Genomic DNA, 16,069 nt, shown 5'->3' with positions numbered 1-16,069 from the left:
TGAGGAAAATGTGTTTCTGTCCCATCGAGTGTTGGTCTTCCTATTCACCCTCCCAATTGTCTTGACACTTTTTTAAAATCCCGATTACATGCCAAGAATTCACAGGACAAGCCCACAGCCCATCTTAGTGAGATGCTTGAGTCAGGACTGCGACTCAGCTTATTTGGGGGTCGGGTGGTTCTGGGTGACAGGTCAATTCTAGATCTTGTTTTTGCCTTTTAAGCAAGGACTTTGTCGAGACTTCTATTTGCCCTTCCCAGCCACTGGCAATGATGCCATGATCCCAAATCCTAACAACTGTTAACACGATCATAAGCAGACTCAAGACCAGATAGGCTAAAATCAATCAATCGAGCTCACATACATGGACCTAACATTCGTCCTCCATTCTGCTTCCCAATCCAACAGCAGATAAGGAGAAAAGAGTGAGACTGTTCCTGGCAGTAGTTGCTTTTACAAACCAAGGAAAAGCTACTATAAACAATCTGCTCTTCATTGCTCTAATACCCCTTTCTACCCCCAAATATTTGCAGCATTTCACCAGTTTCTTGATAATAAGCAGAGGACGAAACTGGCCCAATCGGACCTGTTTTCTGAGTGGGGTGGTCGGGGGTTGTTGGTCTGGCTTCCATTTTAGATGCGAACCAACATTCTGAATTTCCTAACAGCAAGAACGCCCTATTCTTCCTCTGCCTCGACTCTCCTTCAGGCAGGTTTCCCTCATTTCAGAGTTTCCTACAACACATTCCCCCAAACGAGTCACGCAAGACGACAGTTTTCACACCATTTTAGGTTCAGCCTTGGGATGACCCTTGGTGATTGGTGCTCAGAGAGAAATGGAATCAGTACAAAGACCAGAACTCATATCTCAGAGTCTGGAGTCCCGGGTCGGGCCTGGCTCTGTGCGTCTGGACGCACGGGGACCAAGGGGCGTCTGGGGCCGCGCCCCCTGCGGCGGCTCCCTGGAGAGCCGGGCCCCTCCTCTCTCCCGCCCCTCCGCGCGGGCACCTGGCGGCGGTGGCGGCGGTGGCGGCGGGAGGGCGGGCGAGGGGCGGCGCTGCGCCCAGTGACGCGGCGGGGTGGGAGTGCGGGCAGGTGACACCCGGCGGCCTCCTCCCTTTTACAGCTTAGTCGGCGGCCCGGGCAGCAGGGGCCGCTGTGAGGAGCTCGGCACTCGAGCCGCCGCCCGCCGTCGCCCTCGCTGCCGGCGCGGTGAGTGCGGGGCTCCGAGAGCTGCGGGCTGGGGCCAAACTTTTCTGGGGCGCGGTGAAGAGCTTCGGGAAAGGGAAAGAGCCGCGGGGAAAGGTGCTGGGAGCAGTCGATGGAGGAACTTGGGCGCGGCGCGCCGAGAGTGGGAACCGGGTGTGGGGCGCTCGGGTCGCCCGGCCAGGCCCTCCTAGGGCTTGGGGAGGCTCTTCGGAAGTTCTTTCTCCACAGCCTGGGCGTGCGGAGGCCAAAGGCCCTTCCACAGAGCGCGGGGCTGCCGCGCTCACCTGTGCCTTCCCGGGGACACCCCTGTCGCCCGGCATCCCAAAGGGAAGGTCGCGGCCAGAGAGCGCTCCGCGGAGCGCAACTGGGACGGTGGGTCCCGCGCTGCGTGGCCTTGCTGTGTGGGAGGGAGGGCCAGAGGTGCTCGCTGGTGGGACTGCAAGAGAGAAGGACCTTCTCGACCTTGGCGGCCGAGGTCACTTTCCCGGCTTTGCATCTGGCCTCGTCAGCCATCCCCCAAATCCCCGTTCCCATTTCTTTCTGCTTCCTTCCCCTCTTGGGTGCTTTTGTGTTCTCGCGACCGGAATGAACTCGGGGCGCTGCTCTTGGAACGGGGCGCTGTTTCTTTGGCTCCGGGAGCAGCATCCTGTCCCGGTGGCTGCTGCTGGCCGGGGAGGGAGGATGAGTACAGAGCTGTGGAACAGGTCGTTCCGGAGATGGAAGAGGAAAGCCCGTCATTTTATCGTCGGAGGTGTCGTTGGTTGGGAAGTGGGTCTTTCCCTCTTGTTAACCAGTCATCACTGATTCAGACTCACCGGCTGCGGAGAGAGCGCTTTGGAGCTCCCTGGGGAATTCGAAACAGGAAAGATAGGGATTCGATCCCTGTCCAGCTCCCTGTATGGTTGGGCCAATAGATCCTACACCAACTAAGGAATAATAGTTTTAGTGATCGGAGTTCCTCGCCACTGTTTTTTTGGTGAGAATGCCCCTTGGAAAGCATTTTCACTTAACCCTGCGCTTTCAGGTTACCCCTTATCGCACCCCTCCCCTTTATTGCTTAACTGCTCTAAAAGAGTCGTCGATACTGTGGGTGCCTCCGCCTTACCGCACACTCGCTTATTAATAACCTTAATTTGTAGCTTCTGCTTCTACAGAAAATTGTTCTCCCCAAGGTCACCGAGGACTAAATAAAATCCACCCCCACTCCACGGCAGACATTTATCAAGTGCTTGTGTGCCAGGCACTGATCTAAGTATGTGCGTTAACGCTATAAATCTTCAACTACCCTGTGAATTTTTCTCTTTTTATTAATGAGGAAATTGAGGCGCAAAGGGGCTACATCTATAATAGTAATAGTGACTCCAGCTTTTTTCCTTCTTGTATGCCTTTGCACTGGCTTATGCTCACTCATTTTTGTGCTCTCTCTCTGCTGACACTTGAATCCAGGACCTGGCCCTCTTTTCTTGAAATATGCATTTCATGAAACTTCACTCTCTGTCACCTCTACTTATTTCACACAAGATTCAATGATTCTGGTGTGTCGTCTTCCATTTTAGTGCAATAACTCTTGGTGTGCATTCTAATATTCCATTTGGACTAGGCTTGCTTTCCCCCAGAGCTTCTCTAGAGGATTATTTATGTCAGGAACCCCACCATTATCCAAGTCACCAAGGTACAAACCTGAGCAGTCCAGTCTTATGTCACCTCCTCCTAATCATGAAATCTCTTTTATTCAGCTTTTATGTGGTTGCTTCTGTCAGCGGTCTCAACCCCCTTCCTCACCCTATCCTCTCCTCACCAGATTCCCTCTTACTCATTCCGAATACTCTTTATCGCTTACTATAGACCAGTTTCTACTATGGTTATATGGTTTCTTTGGTAGGTGTTCCCTTTTCACAAGAAGGTCATAAACAATTAAGGACATTACATCTTCAGATCTTTCATCTTGTAGTCGCTTGATAAATCTTTGTAGAATATGATACACTATGAATTAAGGTCGCATAGGTGGAGATGATGATGGTAGAAATGAAGGCTGGTTTTATAGAATGATAAGGAGCTTGCATTGGTAGACATGGGGGAGATTTCAGAAAGTGCAAATGAAGGGGAAAGACACCTGTGTGGCCAACATTGCTACAGCTGGTACCCAGTTACCTAACTAAATGCTATATTTAGAGGTGTCATGAAGTAAGACCAAATCAGCAGGGAACCGGGAAGCTTTTCTTAAAAAAACAAAATAAAAAATACAAAGCTAAATATGAAACCACAGTATTTTCTTTAGTATTTTTTTAATAAAAAAAACTTTTTATTGAAAAATATAGCACAAGCATAGAAGTACATAAAAAAAGAGCAGGTTAACATAGTAGCAGTAAAATGTCCTGTTCTGGAGGAAGATATTATAGTTGGATGAAGCTGCAGTCAGGTCAGATAGGGATCTTTTTACAAACCTGTGTAAGATGATGTAGGCCTGAACTAAGCTCAAGAAGCATTGCCAAGAAAGAATTGGCTATGTGTGGGGAAGTTTGAGGTGGGAGTAAAAAGAGTAGATGATGGTGCCAAAATGGTGAGACTGGAGAGAAAAGAAGAGAGTTTCAACCCACCGAGCATAATTCTACCATCATGAATATTATACCTTTTTGCCTTTGTCTGTCTCTCTTTTTCCTGTGAATGTTTTTCTGCATTATATTCCATATACAATTTTAGTGTTCTGTGTTTTCATGTGACACATAGACAACATTTTTCATCTTCATCTTACATAATTTTCAACACTCTTATTATTGCATTATATTCTAGTAATTATACCATGCTTTACTTAACCAATACTCTATTGTTGGACAGGTAGATTAGCAAGAAATTATAAACAACCTAAATTATAGTAAGTCTTATCTTTGCAGATATATCATTTTATTAATTGGGGGTTGCTTCTTTAAAGTAGTGTTCCATAAGTGGAATTGCTTTGTCAACAGTGGGGTATATTTTATGGTTCTTAATGTACATTGTCAGATTTCTGAAAGTAATTACAAAAAATAGGTTGGATGCTTTGCACCTACCTATTCTCTCTAGGAAATAATTTGGTTCAACATGAGCAGTACTTTTTTGTGTATTAGTTTCCTAGGGCTGCTGTAACAAAGAACCACAAAATGAGGTGCTTGAAATAAAAGAAATTTATTGTCTTGCAGTTCTGAAGGCTATAAGGCTAAATTCAGAATGTTCCCATTGTTTATTCCTTCCAAGAGCTCTGAGGGAGAATCTGTGCCATGCCTTCCTTCAAGCTTCTGGTACAGCAGCAGTCCTTGGCTTTAGAGGCCATTAATCCCTGCCTCTGTGTTTACATGGCTCTCTGTGTTGTTTTTTTTTTTTTTTGGTACTGGGGATCGAACTCAGGGCCTTGTGCTTGCGAGGTAAGCACTCTACCAGCTGAGCTGTCTCCCCAGCCCTCTCTGTGTTTTCATATAGCCATCTTCTTGTAATGACACCAGGTTCACCCAATTCCAGTATGACCTCATCTTAACTGATTGCATCCGCAAAGACCCAATTTCCAAAATAATGTCACATTCTGAGGTACTGGGGATTAGGATTTCATCATACTTTCTATGGGGACACAATTCAAGCTATAATATGATAGCTTGTAGAACACAGTGGAATATGCATTAAAGAAAGTCCCTGTCCTCAAATAATTTCTGGTTGAGAATGTAAAACTATTCCTGATTTAGTTGTTTATTCATTTATTCTCCATGTTAGCCTCTTGGGCAAACATCAGTTTTAGGCTAGGGAAGGCTGCTGATTGACCAGACAAATAATTTTAGAACCATTAAATGTGGTAGCATTTCAAACTGAGAAATTACTTGGATTTTAAATGATGCATATCATATAGTGTGGAAAAATGTGATAATAATAAACACATTTTTAGAGAGAAATATATGTGTTTCTGTGATTCATTCATTTTTGACCATTCAAAATTTGTGGAAAAGTTGAAAACTCATGTAAATTGGGCAATTTATAAGACTGGCCTTCTTAAAAAAACACAAAATTTTCTATTATTCTCCATAATTGACATTGGCAAGTAAAATTATCATTTCTGTAAATGATAGAAGTAGACATAGCATCTTACATATTTCTTAACTATTATTCAAATGAAATAAGTTCTTATATAACTTACAAGCTTTCCAGTTTAAGACTAATCAGTCATTTTGGAGAAGCTGCCACTTAGGCCATAGACACCCAGTAGGACAGTTTCTTATCAATTGTAACACAAGGTATAAAACTAAACCTAGACAAAATCAAAGAGATGCAGAAGTTGCACACTCCTCAAACATTTGAGCATCAACTTTGTGTCAAGCAGAGAGTTTGGCAGGTCTGTGTGAATTTGAGGGAGGCAAACAATTACAGGACAGGGTAATAGACTGTGCTGTGGTATACACAGAGCAGAAGCAGGCAAACAGGGTAGCTCCCCTGAGCTTCAAGGAGCAAGAGGAGGGAGTTGGGTATCAGAAATAAGGTGAGGCACCGGAAATCAAATCTAGGCGGAGAATACAGTCATGATCAGAGAATCAGAAATACTTTAACATGACTACAGAGGAGGGTGTGAGATGAGGTTGCCTAGGCATGCAGGGCCAGGTTTACCGAGAACCTCGTTTGACCTAATAAAGGTTTTAGATTTTATCTTTAAGTCTGTGGGGAGCCATTGGAGACCTATAAGGGGAGGGACCATTTAAGGTATTTATTTTTAATGTATCCCTCTGGTGTTTGCCACTTCATCTTTGTGAAACCTCTTTCAGTACAGACTGTCTTATTTCTGTATCTGATCTGGAAAGGACAGCTACCTTCATTGTTTATTTAGACATCTTGCTTATGCATATGAATTTTGGAATAGAAAATAAATTGCATGCATGCCCTTTATGTGTATAGGATACTCAAGACTACATTTAAATTTTAAATTTCTTACTGATGATTAGAAAGTGGAAACTTTTGGCATTTTTTAAGGCACAGTCAGTTACAATGAAGTGCTTCACCTGCATTCTCTCATGAATAGTCTGAAGTCAGCAAGGTTGGCACCACAGTCCTCGGCACACACCTGGGTACAGAAAGGTGAAGAAATCAGGACAGGTGGTTGGGCTATACTGGGAAAAGCACACAGCCAGGATTTATGTCCAGGTCTAATTATGAGGTTCAGGCTCTTCCCAGTCTGGATATTAACTCTGTGGTTTGATATAGGACTGTGAATAGGAGGTGCTGGAACTGTAATATTGTACAACAGTTTTTTAAAGACTTAAATGCAATCATAAAAATAAACCTAATTTAGACTTTTCAGGGTCAGTGGTAGTAGTCTGAAATCTACAAAATCTAATAATCCTTAACCTAGACATAGTACCTGGTCCTCTTTTCTTTCTATCCCGAGTTTCTGTGGTTTACCCTAATAGTACATTTGTGATTTGTTTGTTTTTTAGAGTTAAATGACATAATAAGCAAAAGTAAAGGGTGCATGCCACTTATGGGTGACTCATTTTAAGTCTGTCCATGACCTTCTCAGTCCCATGTCTTACCTGTCTTTATGGTGCCTTCTTTAGGCAGATAGTGCTGTTTCTGGGTCCTGTGGGCCAAAACTATGAAGATCTAGAAAAAACCTATAAAAACAAAAGTGATGACCTTGCATTTTAATCCCTCTGCTGCTTATCAGTCAATTAGAAAAAGAAAAAGGCAGGCGAGGATACCTTCATCTTTCATCTTCTAACAGGTATGAGTTTAACTTGAAAGAAGGAAGATAGAAATGACATTCGTAGAAATTCAAAGGCCAAGTACTGATTATTCAGGATGAGTTCCTGAGCAAATGTGGAGTGGAATTTTTAAAATCAAGTTATGAGAACCCCTATTTATTGTTCAAAGGAAAAAAATGAAATATTTAACATTAAATGTTAAATAAAATAAAATATTAAATAAAATATTTAACATTATATGTAGTGCATATGGCCCAACATGGCAGTACTTGCCTATAATTCCAGTGACTTGGGAGGCTGAAGTAGGAGGTGCTCAAGTTTGAGGCCAGCCTCAGCAACTTAGCAAAACCCTAAGCAAAAAGGGCTGAGGATGTGGCTCTGGTAAAGCACCTCTGGGTTAATCCCCAGTACCCACCCCTACACCCCAAAAAAGTAGTACATGTGCAGTTGCTATTTCTATAGGTGAAAAAAAGTTGGATGTTGGCAATGTGCATATGTTTTGTCCTAATCATAACACAGTCCTATTAACATCTAATCAATTGAGCCGATGATATTATACTCTTAGTTTTCTCATAAAGCAGAGTAGGTGGTACCCAGGCATGAGGAACACTGGCTTTTAGTAGCCTTTATCCTGCTCCAACTAGATGATTATTGCAAACCTGTTGGTGCCAGTTATGCTTGTTATTGTGATAATTTAGATAAGTGTGTAAAGTTATGAAACTTAAGTACAAGAGGAAAGAGTAGTATTGTTTCTGTGAAGGGCAAGTTGGATTCTTTGGAAAGTTGCCATAAACTTGAGTCACAAAAAAAGTGTTTGGGAAAACTGTAAAAGATCAGAAAGAATATTATAAAAACTTGAAAGATAAATATATCCTGAACTTGCCTTACAAGTTTAATTTTTGTTTTGTTTTTGTTATTATGTTTTTGATCCACTTAGAAAATTGAGATTGGAAATTATAGAAAAGAAAGTAATGGTATGATTTATACCAGAAAAAATATTGGCAACAAGCTCTCCCTTGAACAGACTTAGAACTACTTTGGAAAACTGTGCAATTAATGCATATTTGTATATTTTAAGGTAAATAAAACATTTATGGTATGTAATTTAAAAAATTTTTCAATATGAACTTTTTCGTGATCAATAGAACCAGTCAAAATTGCTGTTGCTATTAGTCGGACTGTAGTTGTTTATGCTTTAATAAATTTAGCCAGAACCTTTGCTTCTGGAGTTTTTCTGTCTACCTACATCAATAAAGACAAAGTGAAACTTTGCCATTGGGGATGTAATTCACCAGAGTACAAATGGATTTTCTTCTTCTTTGTTTAGCATACCATGATAATGGTATACAATCAACTCTTACTTCTTATTTTAAATTGGGTTTTTGGCATCTGTGTAATATTTAAATTCATTTTAATAATGTGAGCCAATACATAGAACTCATAGCTGGTTTCTACCTGCCTTAAATAGCTTACATAAAAATTAAATGCAAAATATGTACTATAGGATTAGCTAGAGTCTATTAAAGTTGATAAATTTCTTAGTGTTTTTAAATTGACAAGTTGAATCGGGCAAGGCAGTGCTAATTCTAGTTTCCAGTAATAGTTGTGGAAGTATAGTCATTCTAAAGCATTAATAGGTTAATGAAAGAAGATTAAACTTATGAGAAAATAAATACACTTGATAATAGTATATACTAAGCACTAGCAATATACCAGGCATTGTGCTAAATACTTTGTATGCCTTATCTCATCTATTCCCTACCAAAGCCTTCTGAGAAAGAGGATATTGTTCCCTTTTTATAAACAAGGAAGCCTGGGTTTCAGCCCACGAGGGCATGTCGTGGAGTTATCCCGCTCAAGAGGCCAAGAAGTAAAGCCTTTGCAGGAACATGAGCACATAAATAATTTTAAAAAGAAATGCTAAAGTGTTTTGAACTGCAAAGGACCTTAGAGGTCATTTAGGCCAAACTCTTTTACAGGTGAGGACCCGGAGTCCCAACAAGGCCAAGTTGTTTGGCCAAGGCCACAGGCCTTGTTGGCACCCTGGGACCTGACTGGAGCCCAGACACTTTTCTAATGTGGGATCATTTTCTCCCTGTTAGCCTCAGTTCTGAAGATGACTTTACACCTATGAATTTCCACTCAATTGTTCCAGGCTATCCATGTCTGCAGGCCACACTGGTAACTATTCCTACAGACTTTACAGTAGATTATGGGCCGGCAAGGATTCCGCTTCCCTTGCAGGAAAATGAAGCCAAGGCAATGCAGTGAGTGATGTGTATTGCCCTGAGGCTTGTGTGTTATCAGACTTAATTCTAAACCAGGACTGAAAGGGTTACAGAGGAAAATAAAAGTGTTCTGTTAGCAAAAAGGGTTAAACTGTCAGCCCAAGCCATGGCTTTCCCTCATCTAGCGCTCCTCTTTCTTTTTCTCATGTCTGTCCTTAGTTCTGAGTTCATCTCCTTTTGGTGACTGCCCAAGTATCTCATGGAAGAAGCATTTGTGAGGTTGGGTAGGGGTAAGGTCAGTGGAGAATTAATGATCCCTGCTTTGCTGTTCATTCCATAAAAACATTTGTCAACCTCAACCTTTGGTTTTTAGCCTTTCATCAGTAGACAGATCAGGGTGGGTTGCTAGCCATCTCCTTCACAATAGGCAAGTGATTGTCACTACTCCATCCTTACAGCAATCTTATAGCAACTCAGTTATAGAGACCCAAATCTGAGATGCCAAGGAATTTAAATAATTTCTTTACATGGTCACCCGAGTGACAGTGGGAAGATCAGGGTCTAGAATACAGATATTCTGACTACAATATATCCTAGTATTTATTACATGTGGCCTTAAAGTCTATTTTATCATCTTTAGAAAAAAAATGTTGGGGAGTTTATCTGCCTATGAAGTAGGAGACTATAAAGTTTGTATATGATCATATTTAATTTACATTCCACTTTTTTTCCCAAAAAAGACTTGAATGCTCTCAATAAATAATATTAAGATCCCATCATAGAAGCAGAGGGGTGGGGAAACCTACGTAATGCAGTTGTGATAGATGGAACACCACGTTTTTAGCTCATGTTGAAAAGGTCCCCACAACTCTAATGGTTTGATTTTTACTTGCTTGTTTTCCTTAGAAGTCTATGTAAATAAAAATTTCTCAAGTATGCTCTTAAAGAGGATCTTGAATTGCTTTGTGAATAATACTTCCAGTAACAGTTTTGTGAAGATACAAAGATATTCTTCAAATTAATATTAATATTGTTTTATTTCGTATTTTATGCTGGGGATCAAACCTAGGACCTCATGCATGCTGGGCAATGCTCCATCACCGAGCTAGAGCCTCAGCCCGGTATTGTTCTAGAAGATAATGAAGGTAAAGTTTTGGAAAGAATTATGGCAAAGTCTCTAACACTAGGTTAATAAGGTTTAGGTTCTCCTAATGATGTATAAGAACAACTCTAGCTGTAGGTAGAGCAGAGCCTCTTTAAAGTAAGATTGATCTGTAGATGGACTTGAGAAGACCCATGAATTCTCCCAAACACCAAATTTGTGTATTCATGTGATCTCTGAGATGATATCACATGGCACCATAGTCTTAAGGTTTAAAAGCCATTGACTTAAGAAAGGCATGAAATAATATATGTAAAATGATAAATAAAACTGAACTTACTAAGAACACATAAAAGGATTAGCTTTAGTGTTAATGTTGACATTGGGCAGATAATGTTGACACGAACCAACTGTATAGACCTTAATCCATGTTAAGGGCACAATTAGTACAGAGATTAGAGAAAAGGGTAGCTTCCTGTAGTATATCCATGGTAGCTTTCTTTTCTATTGTCCAGTTCTCTAAGGAAGAAAGGTTTCTTTTTAAGTGTTAAATTAGTATTACTTGCTATGGTGCAAAACACTGTAGATATAAAAATCCAAGTGATCTCCTGTCCTCTATATTTGATGCCCATATCCACATTAGCAGCCATCATGTCAGCTATGTCTGCAAAATATTTCCTGAAGCCATCTACTTCAATAAGCTCCTAATCCCACTGACTTCCTATAATCAATTATCTACCAAGCAACCAAGTTAATTTTTAAAAACATAAGTCATATCATGTGACTGTTGTGCTTAAAAGCCTCTGATGAGAGTTTCAGTTTTGCAAGCAAAGATGGAGATGGGTGATAGTGAAGGTCACACAGAAATATGACTGTATCTCTACCACTGAACTGTACCCTTAAAAAAGGTGACTGTGGTCAATTTGAAGTCACATGTCTGGTAGTATAATTTTTTTGTTTGTTTGTTTTTTGCAGTGCTGGGGATTGAAACCAGGGTCTTGTGCTTGCTAGGCATGTTGGTATAATTTTAAAAATTGAAAAATAGTGATTATAGTGATTAGTGATTCTGCCAAAAAAAAAAAAAAAAAAAAAAAAAAAAGTCTTCTCGCACCTAGAATAAAACCCAGACTCCTCAGCTGAGGTCAGAACACCCTACATGCCCATCTCTCAGAACAATCCAGTCACTCTGCTCTGTTTTCTGTTCCACTGATGCACTGTTTGTTCCTGCCTTGGAGCCTTGGCCTTTGCCGTTGTCTCCCTGGAGACCACAGGCCTGCACATCTTCTTCAGTGTCCTTGTTCTTTCTGACCTTCCCCTGTTGCTGTAGGCCTCTTCCTTGGTTGCCCCTTCAGATCTGTCATGTTTTATTTTCTTCACAATTTTTGCCACTAGTACTCTTATTTGTGTATGTATCTTTGTTTACCTGTGTATCTTTCCACAAGAATATAAACCCTATGAGAACAGGGATCTTGCTATATCCCTAGTATCAAGAAGGGTGTTTGGCACATAGTAGGCTTCAAATATTTGTTGAATAAATAAATAGAGACATGGTCCCTTTCCCAAAGGACTTTACAGTTCCTGATACCCAGTCCTAGTACCCTGGAGCCATGTTTGTGAGCAAGAACTTTAAGACCCTCTTGGCTGGGCCTCACAAAGAGAATAGTCAACTAGTTCTACTCAAAATAAAATGATGTGGCAAGGATAAGGAGTCAAAAAGGAGTCAGGGCAAAGAGTCAAAAACACATTGATTGTTTCCTCCCATGTAAGGGTGGAGAGAAACTTTTCCTCTCTTTTCTCTCCCTACCTATCTAAAGAGAAATACCTATCTAAGAAATAAAGAGAAAACTAATCTATAGCTATATATCAGTAGCTGGGCACGAACCCTTCCTAAATCACGCTTAAGATGAAAATAGTATAAGATATCGTGTATCACATTCCCAGAAACGCCTGATTCCTCTGGACCATCTGCTCTTAGAGGGCCCATTATAAGCACTCAGTTGTATGAGTCAATAGAACTGCCTTGCCAAAATGAGACCAGAATCTTACCAGCCTTTCTGTACTCCAGAATCATCTTCTCCAGCATGCCTTTCCCCACAGTTGAAACTCTCCCTTTGTATCCTGCTGCTACAGGTACAGATAGTTTTTGTGGACATCTGGGATTTTGTGTTCATGTTTTCATTAATATTTTTCATAGTTCATAAAAATAGAGGAATTTAAGACAGGTTTTCTATGCTTGACATGAAAAAAAAATCATACTTCCAGGTAATCAGTAAAATCAAATTATTTTCTGACTATAATGGATGATGATTTTTAAAATGTAGAAAATGTAACAAGGAAAAAAAAAATCCAAAAACTTATAACAAAAAAAGAAAGCATATTACCCACAATCCTACCAACTAGAAATAACAGTTGCAAACATTCTGGAAAATTGCTGTGTAGTCTTGTGTAGGCATTTTTTGAAAAGGTTTTTGAATTTTTTCTTTCTTGTTTTTTGAGATGGCATCTCACTATGGGTACCCAGACTAGTCTCAAACTCCTGGGTGCTCAAGTGATCCCCCCCACCTCAGTTGGGATTATTGGCTTTGTCACCACACCCACTGACCCCCTCAAGTTTTTCTTGAGAATTAAAATTGAGAAATAATTAAGACAAAGAGCAAGAATCATCTCCCAGTATGCAACAAAAATTTTATAATGAAGTATTTTCAACATGGAAATTTTATTTTGTCCTTTTTAAAAAATTTTAAAAATATTGCAAATGTCCAAGCATTTGTAAAATTATAATGGTTAAATGAACTAGATGCATTCACCACCCAGACTCATGACTAATCTTGTTTATCGGTAAATATTTCAGTGTATCTCTAAAAGATGAGGCCTTAAAAAAATACAATGCCATCATCACACCTGAGAAGTTAAAATAATCCCCAAATGTCATCAATATTCAATCAACATGAAAATTTAAAAAATAAACATTGATCAAGTTATGGCAAAAGGGGCAGTAGTGTGAAATTATTGGCTAATAAGATGATGCACAGTCTACTTAAAAAATTTATAGGATGAATAATCACAAGGAAAAAATCAGTAAGGGAAATTTACGTAGCTGGGTTTATCTCATACAAATAAATATTAATGCATTATTAGGTAATCTGCGAGTTTGCCTTTGCTATTTCTTTATTCTCAGTGTTTACATTTAAAATGCAGCATCAACCTATTTCTGCATTACTTTTTAAAGACCTTTTACATTTGGGGATTGGTACAGGGAAAAAGTGTGAAGTGCGTACAGAAAAGTCAGTAGTTTATCACTTTCCCATAAGGTCCCACACTATGATATACATATAATACATTTTTCTAAAGCTATAAATACCTCTCCTGAAATAGAATAAAAATGAAATAATATTAGGTGTATGCTTTCTTAAATTAAAAAAGCAGAGCTCATCCATTTTTTCTTAGTTTCAACAATAAAAATAATTTTTGTGATTTTTTTTTATTGTAAACAAATGGGATACATGTTGTTTCTCTGTCTGTACATGGCGTAAAGGCATACCATTTGTGTAATCATAAATTTACATAGGGTAATGTTGTTTGATTCATTCTGCCATTTTTTCCCTTCCCCCCTCCCCTCCTACCCTTCCCCTCCATCTATACAGTCCTTCCTTCCTCCATTCCTGCCCCCCTCCCTAAACCCAACTCCAACCCCAACACTAACCCCTCCCACCCCCCATTATGTGTCATCATCCACTTATTAGCGATATCATTCGTCCTTTGGCTTTTTGAGATTGGCTTATCTCACTTAGCATGATATTCTCCAGTTTCATCCATTTGCCTGCAAATGCCATAATTTTATCATTCTTTATGGCTGAGTAATATTCCATTGTATATATATACCACATTTTCTTTATCCATTCATCAATTGAAGGACATCTAGGTTGGTTCCACAATCTGGCTATTGTGAACTGAGCAGCTATGAACATTGATGTGGCTGTATCTCTGTAATATGCTGATTTTAAGTCCTTTGGGTATAGACCAAGGAGTGGGATAGCTGGGTCAAATGGTGGTTCCATTCCAAGTTTTCTAAGGAATCTCCACACTGCTTTCCAGAGTGGCTGCACTAATTTGCAGCCCCACCAGCAATGTAGGAGTGTACCTTTCTCCCCACATCCTCGCCAACACCTGTTGTTGCTTGTGTTCTTGATAATCGCCATTCTAATTGGGGTGAGATGGAATCTTAGGGTGGTTTTGATTTGCATTTCTCTTATTACTAGAGATAATTTTTGTGATCTTAATGTTAAAATTTAAAGGAAAAATGCAAAATTCTCAAAGTCTCTGAATAATTTATTCCTATTACAATTATTATGAGGGTGTAACAAAGAAAATTCAGGGAACAAGAAGAAACTACTTAGCTAAAAGACCTGCTTATCAGGAATCTGAAGGGCAAAGGTAAGGAGTAAAAGGAGTCAAGTTAATGTAGCCCACAATCGGGAATTGCAGCTTGGTTCAAGACTACATTTCGGAAGGCTGGACGGTTCTGAAAAGAGCAAGGACCTGGTCAGAGGTGCTTTGAGCTGGGTGACCAGATTGCTAACTTGTCACACAGTCAGTGGAAGGAAACTAGGGGTGTAAATGGGGGAAGTTGACCCTTTGGAGCAGCCCAGAGCCTAGAAAGGGGTGTGCCTGTGGATGGAATGGAAGGAGAAGGGGAGGGTGGATGTGACAGAAAGCCAGGAGCCAAGGTTTGGAGATGGTAATGGGTGAATTGTGGGCTAAACTTGGTCCCAAGGAAACTGGGTCAGAGGAGTGTTTTGGTTGAGATTCTGGACATTCCTTTGTTTCTCTTCCTTGTGAATCATTGCAGATTGAGTGAACAAATTACATGCTCCTGTGTGGAATTTGAGACTTAACCACAGTGGCCACTTCTGAGCAATTCTTTTATGGTGGAGCCTTTAAAGGTCTAGAAATTGTTAGATAATTTCAAACATCATATGGCTGAAACTCATAATAGTGAATAAAACAGAATATATAGAATTTCTTGCTTGCCCATTACTACCTGGCATGAAAACCCAGGGAGAAAAGCCATAGCATTTGAGTATCTTCTGTAAAATCATCTAGGAAGAAATGTCTTTCTGTATTTACCTAGAAAGACACTTGCAAATATTTGTCATGATCACTTGTAAAGGGCACTCATTATTTTAATCTCATGTTAACTGCAGTTTCTCTTTGTTGATGTTGAGCTTTTGTCCGAAAGGGTCATGTTTGGAGGGGGCCTACACTGAGGAATGTTGAACTAAACCACACCTTATGCAGATAAACAGTGGAGGGAGATGTGTGTTCCTAAGTTGTTTCTGGCTAGATAAAAAGTGATTGGATTTGATAATGAACTTAGAAGGTAGAGCTGTCAGGATTTGCTGATAGATTTGATGTCAGGGTAAGAGAAGGGGAGGCTCTCTCCCATCTTCAAAGGAATCACGTTTGGACAGGCTGGTCAGAATCCCCTGTGTCCAGTGCCAATTCAAATCCAACTATTCCTTTTCACTTCCATGGAAAAATTAAATAAAACTCTGCCTTTTGAACATCTCACTCTTGGACTTTACTCCCTCTGCCATTCTTAACCCTCTGTCTGTCATTCTGTGCTCCCTGCCCACACATGTTGTGGATATCTCTCCATCCCCATGCCGAGTAGTGCTCCAGAGACTTCAGAATCTTTAAGACGCCACCTTGTGAGCAACCTTACATAAAGTTCTTTGTCCTGATGTGACTGTCATAACCTCTGTGACACTGTACCCACCTGCTTTCGTGGCCTATCTCTGGGTCTTATCGCCTGGAAG

The 16,069-nt window shown here is 40.4% G+C and overlaps 1 protein-coding gene across 3 annotated transcripts in view; it reads left to right on the top strand.

Moving 5' to 3' along the window:
* Positions 1–16,069, top strand: part of Elovl7 (ELOVL fatty acid elongase 7) — an 84,323-nt gene that overhangs the window by 10,583 nt on the left and 57,671 nt on the right. Inside the window, exon 1 of one of the 3 annotated variants that reach the window (XM_047556638.1) lies at positions 1,128–1,212. The exons of 1 other annotated variant lie outside the window; for it this stretch is intronic. The gene's annotated coding sequence lies outside the window, so the exon portion shown is untranslated. Of the gene's footprint in view, positions 1–1,127; positions 1,213–16,069 lie in introns of those variants that run through there. One more of the 3 variants, XM_047556640.1, reaches the window with a different exon arrangement.

Source organism: Sciurus carolinensis, chromosome 6 (genome assembly GCF_902686445.1).
Source record: "Sciurus carolinensis chromosome 6, mSciCar1.2, whole genome shotgun sequence".
Classification (NCBI taxonomy): domain Eukaryota; kingdom Metazoa; phylum Chordata; class Mammalia; order Rodentia; family Sciuridae; genus Sciurus; species Sciurus carolinensis.
Note: the sequence above shows the minus strand (reverse complement) of the source record. Positions and strands in the feature narration are given on the sequence as shown.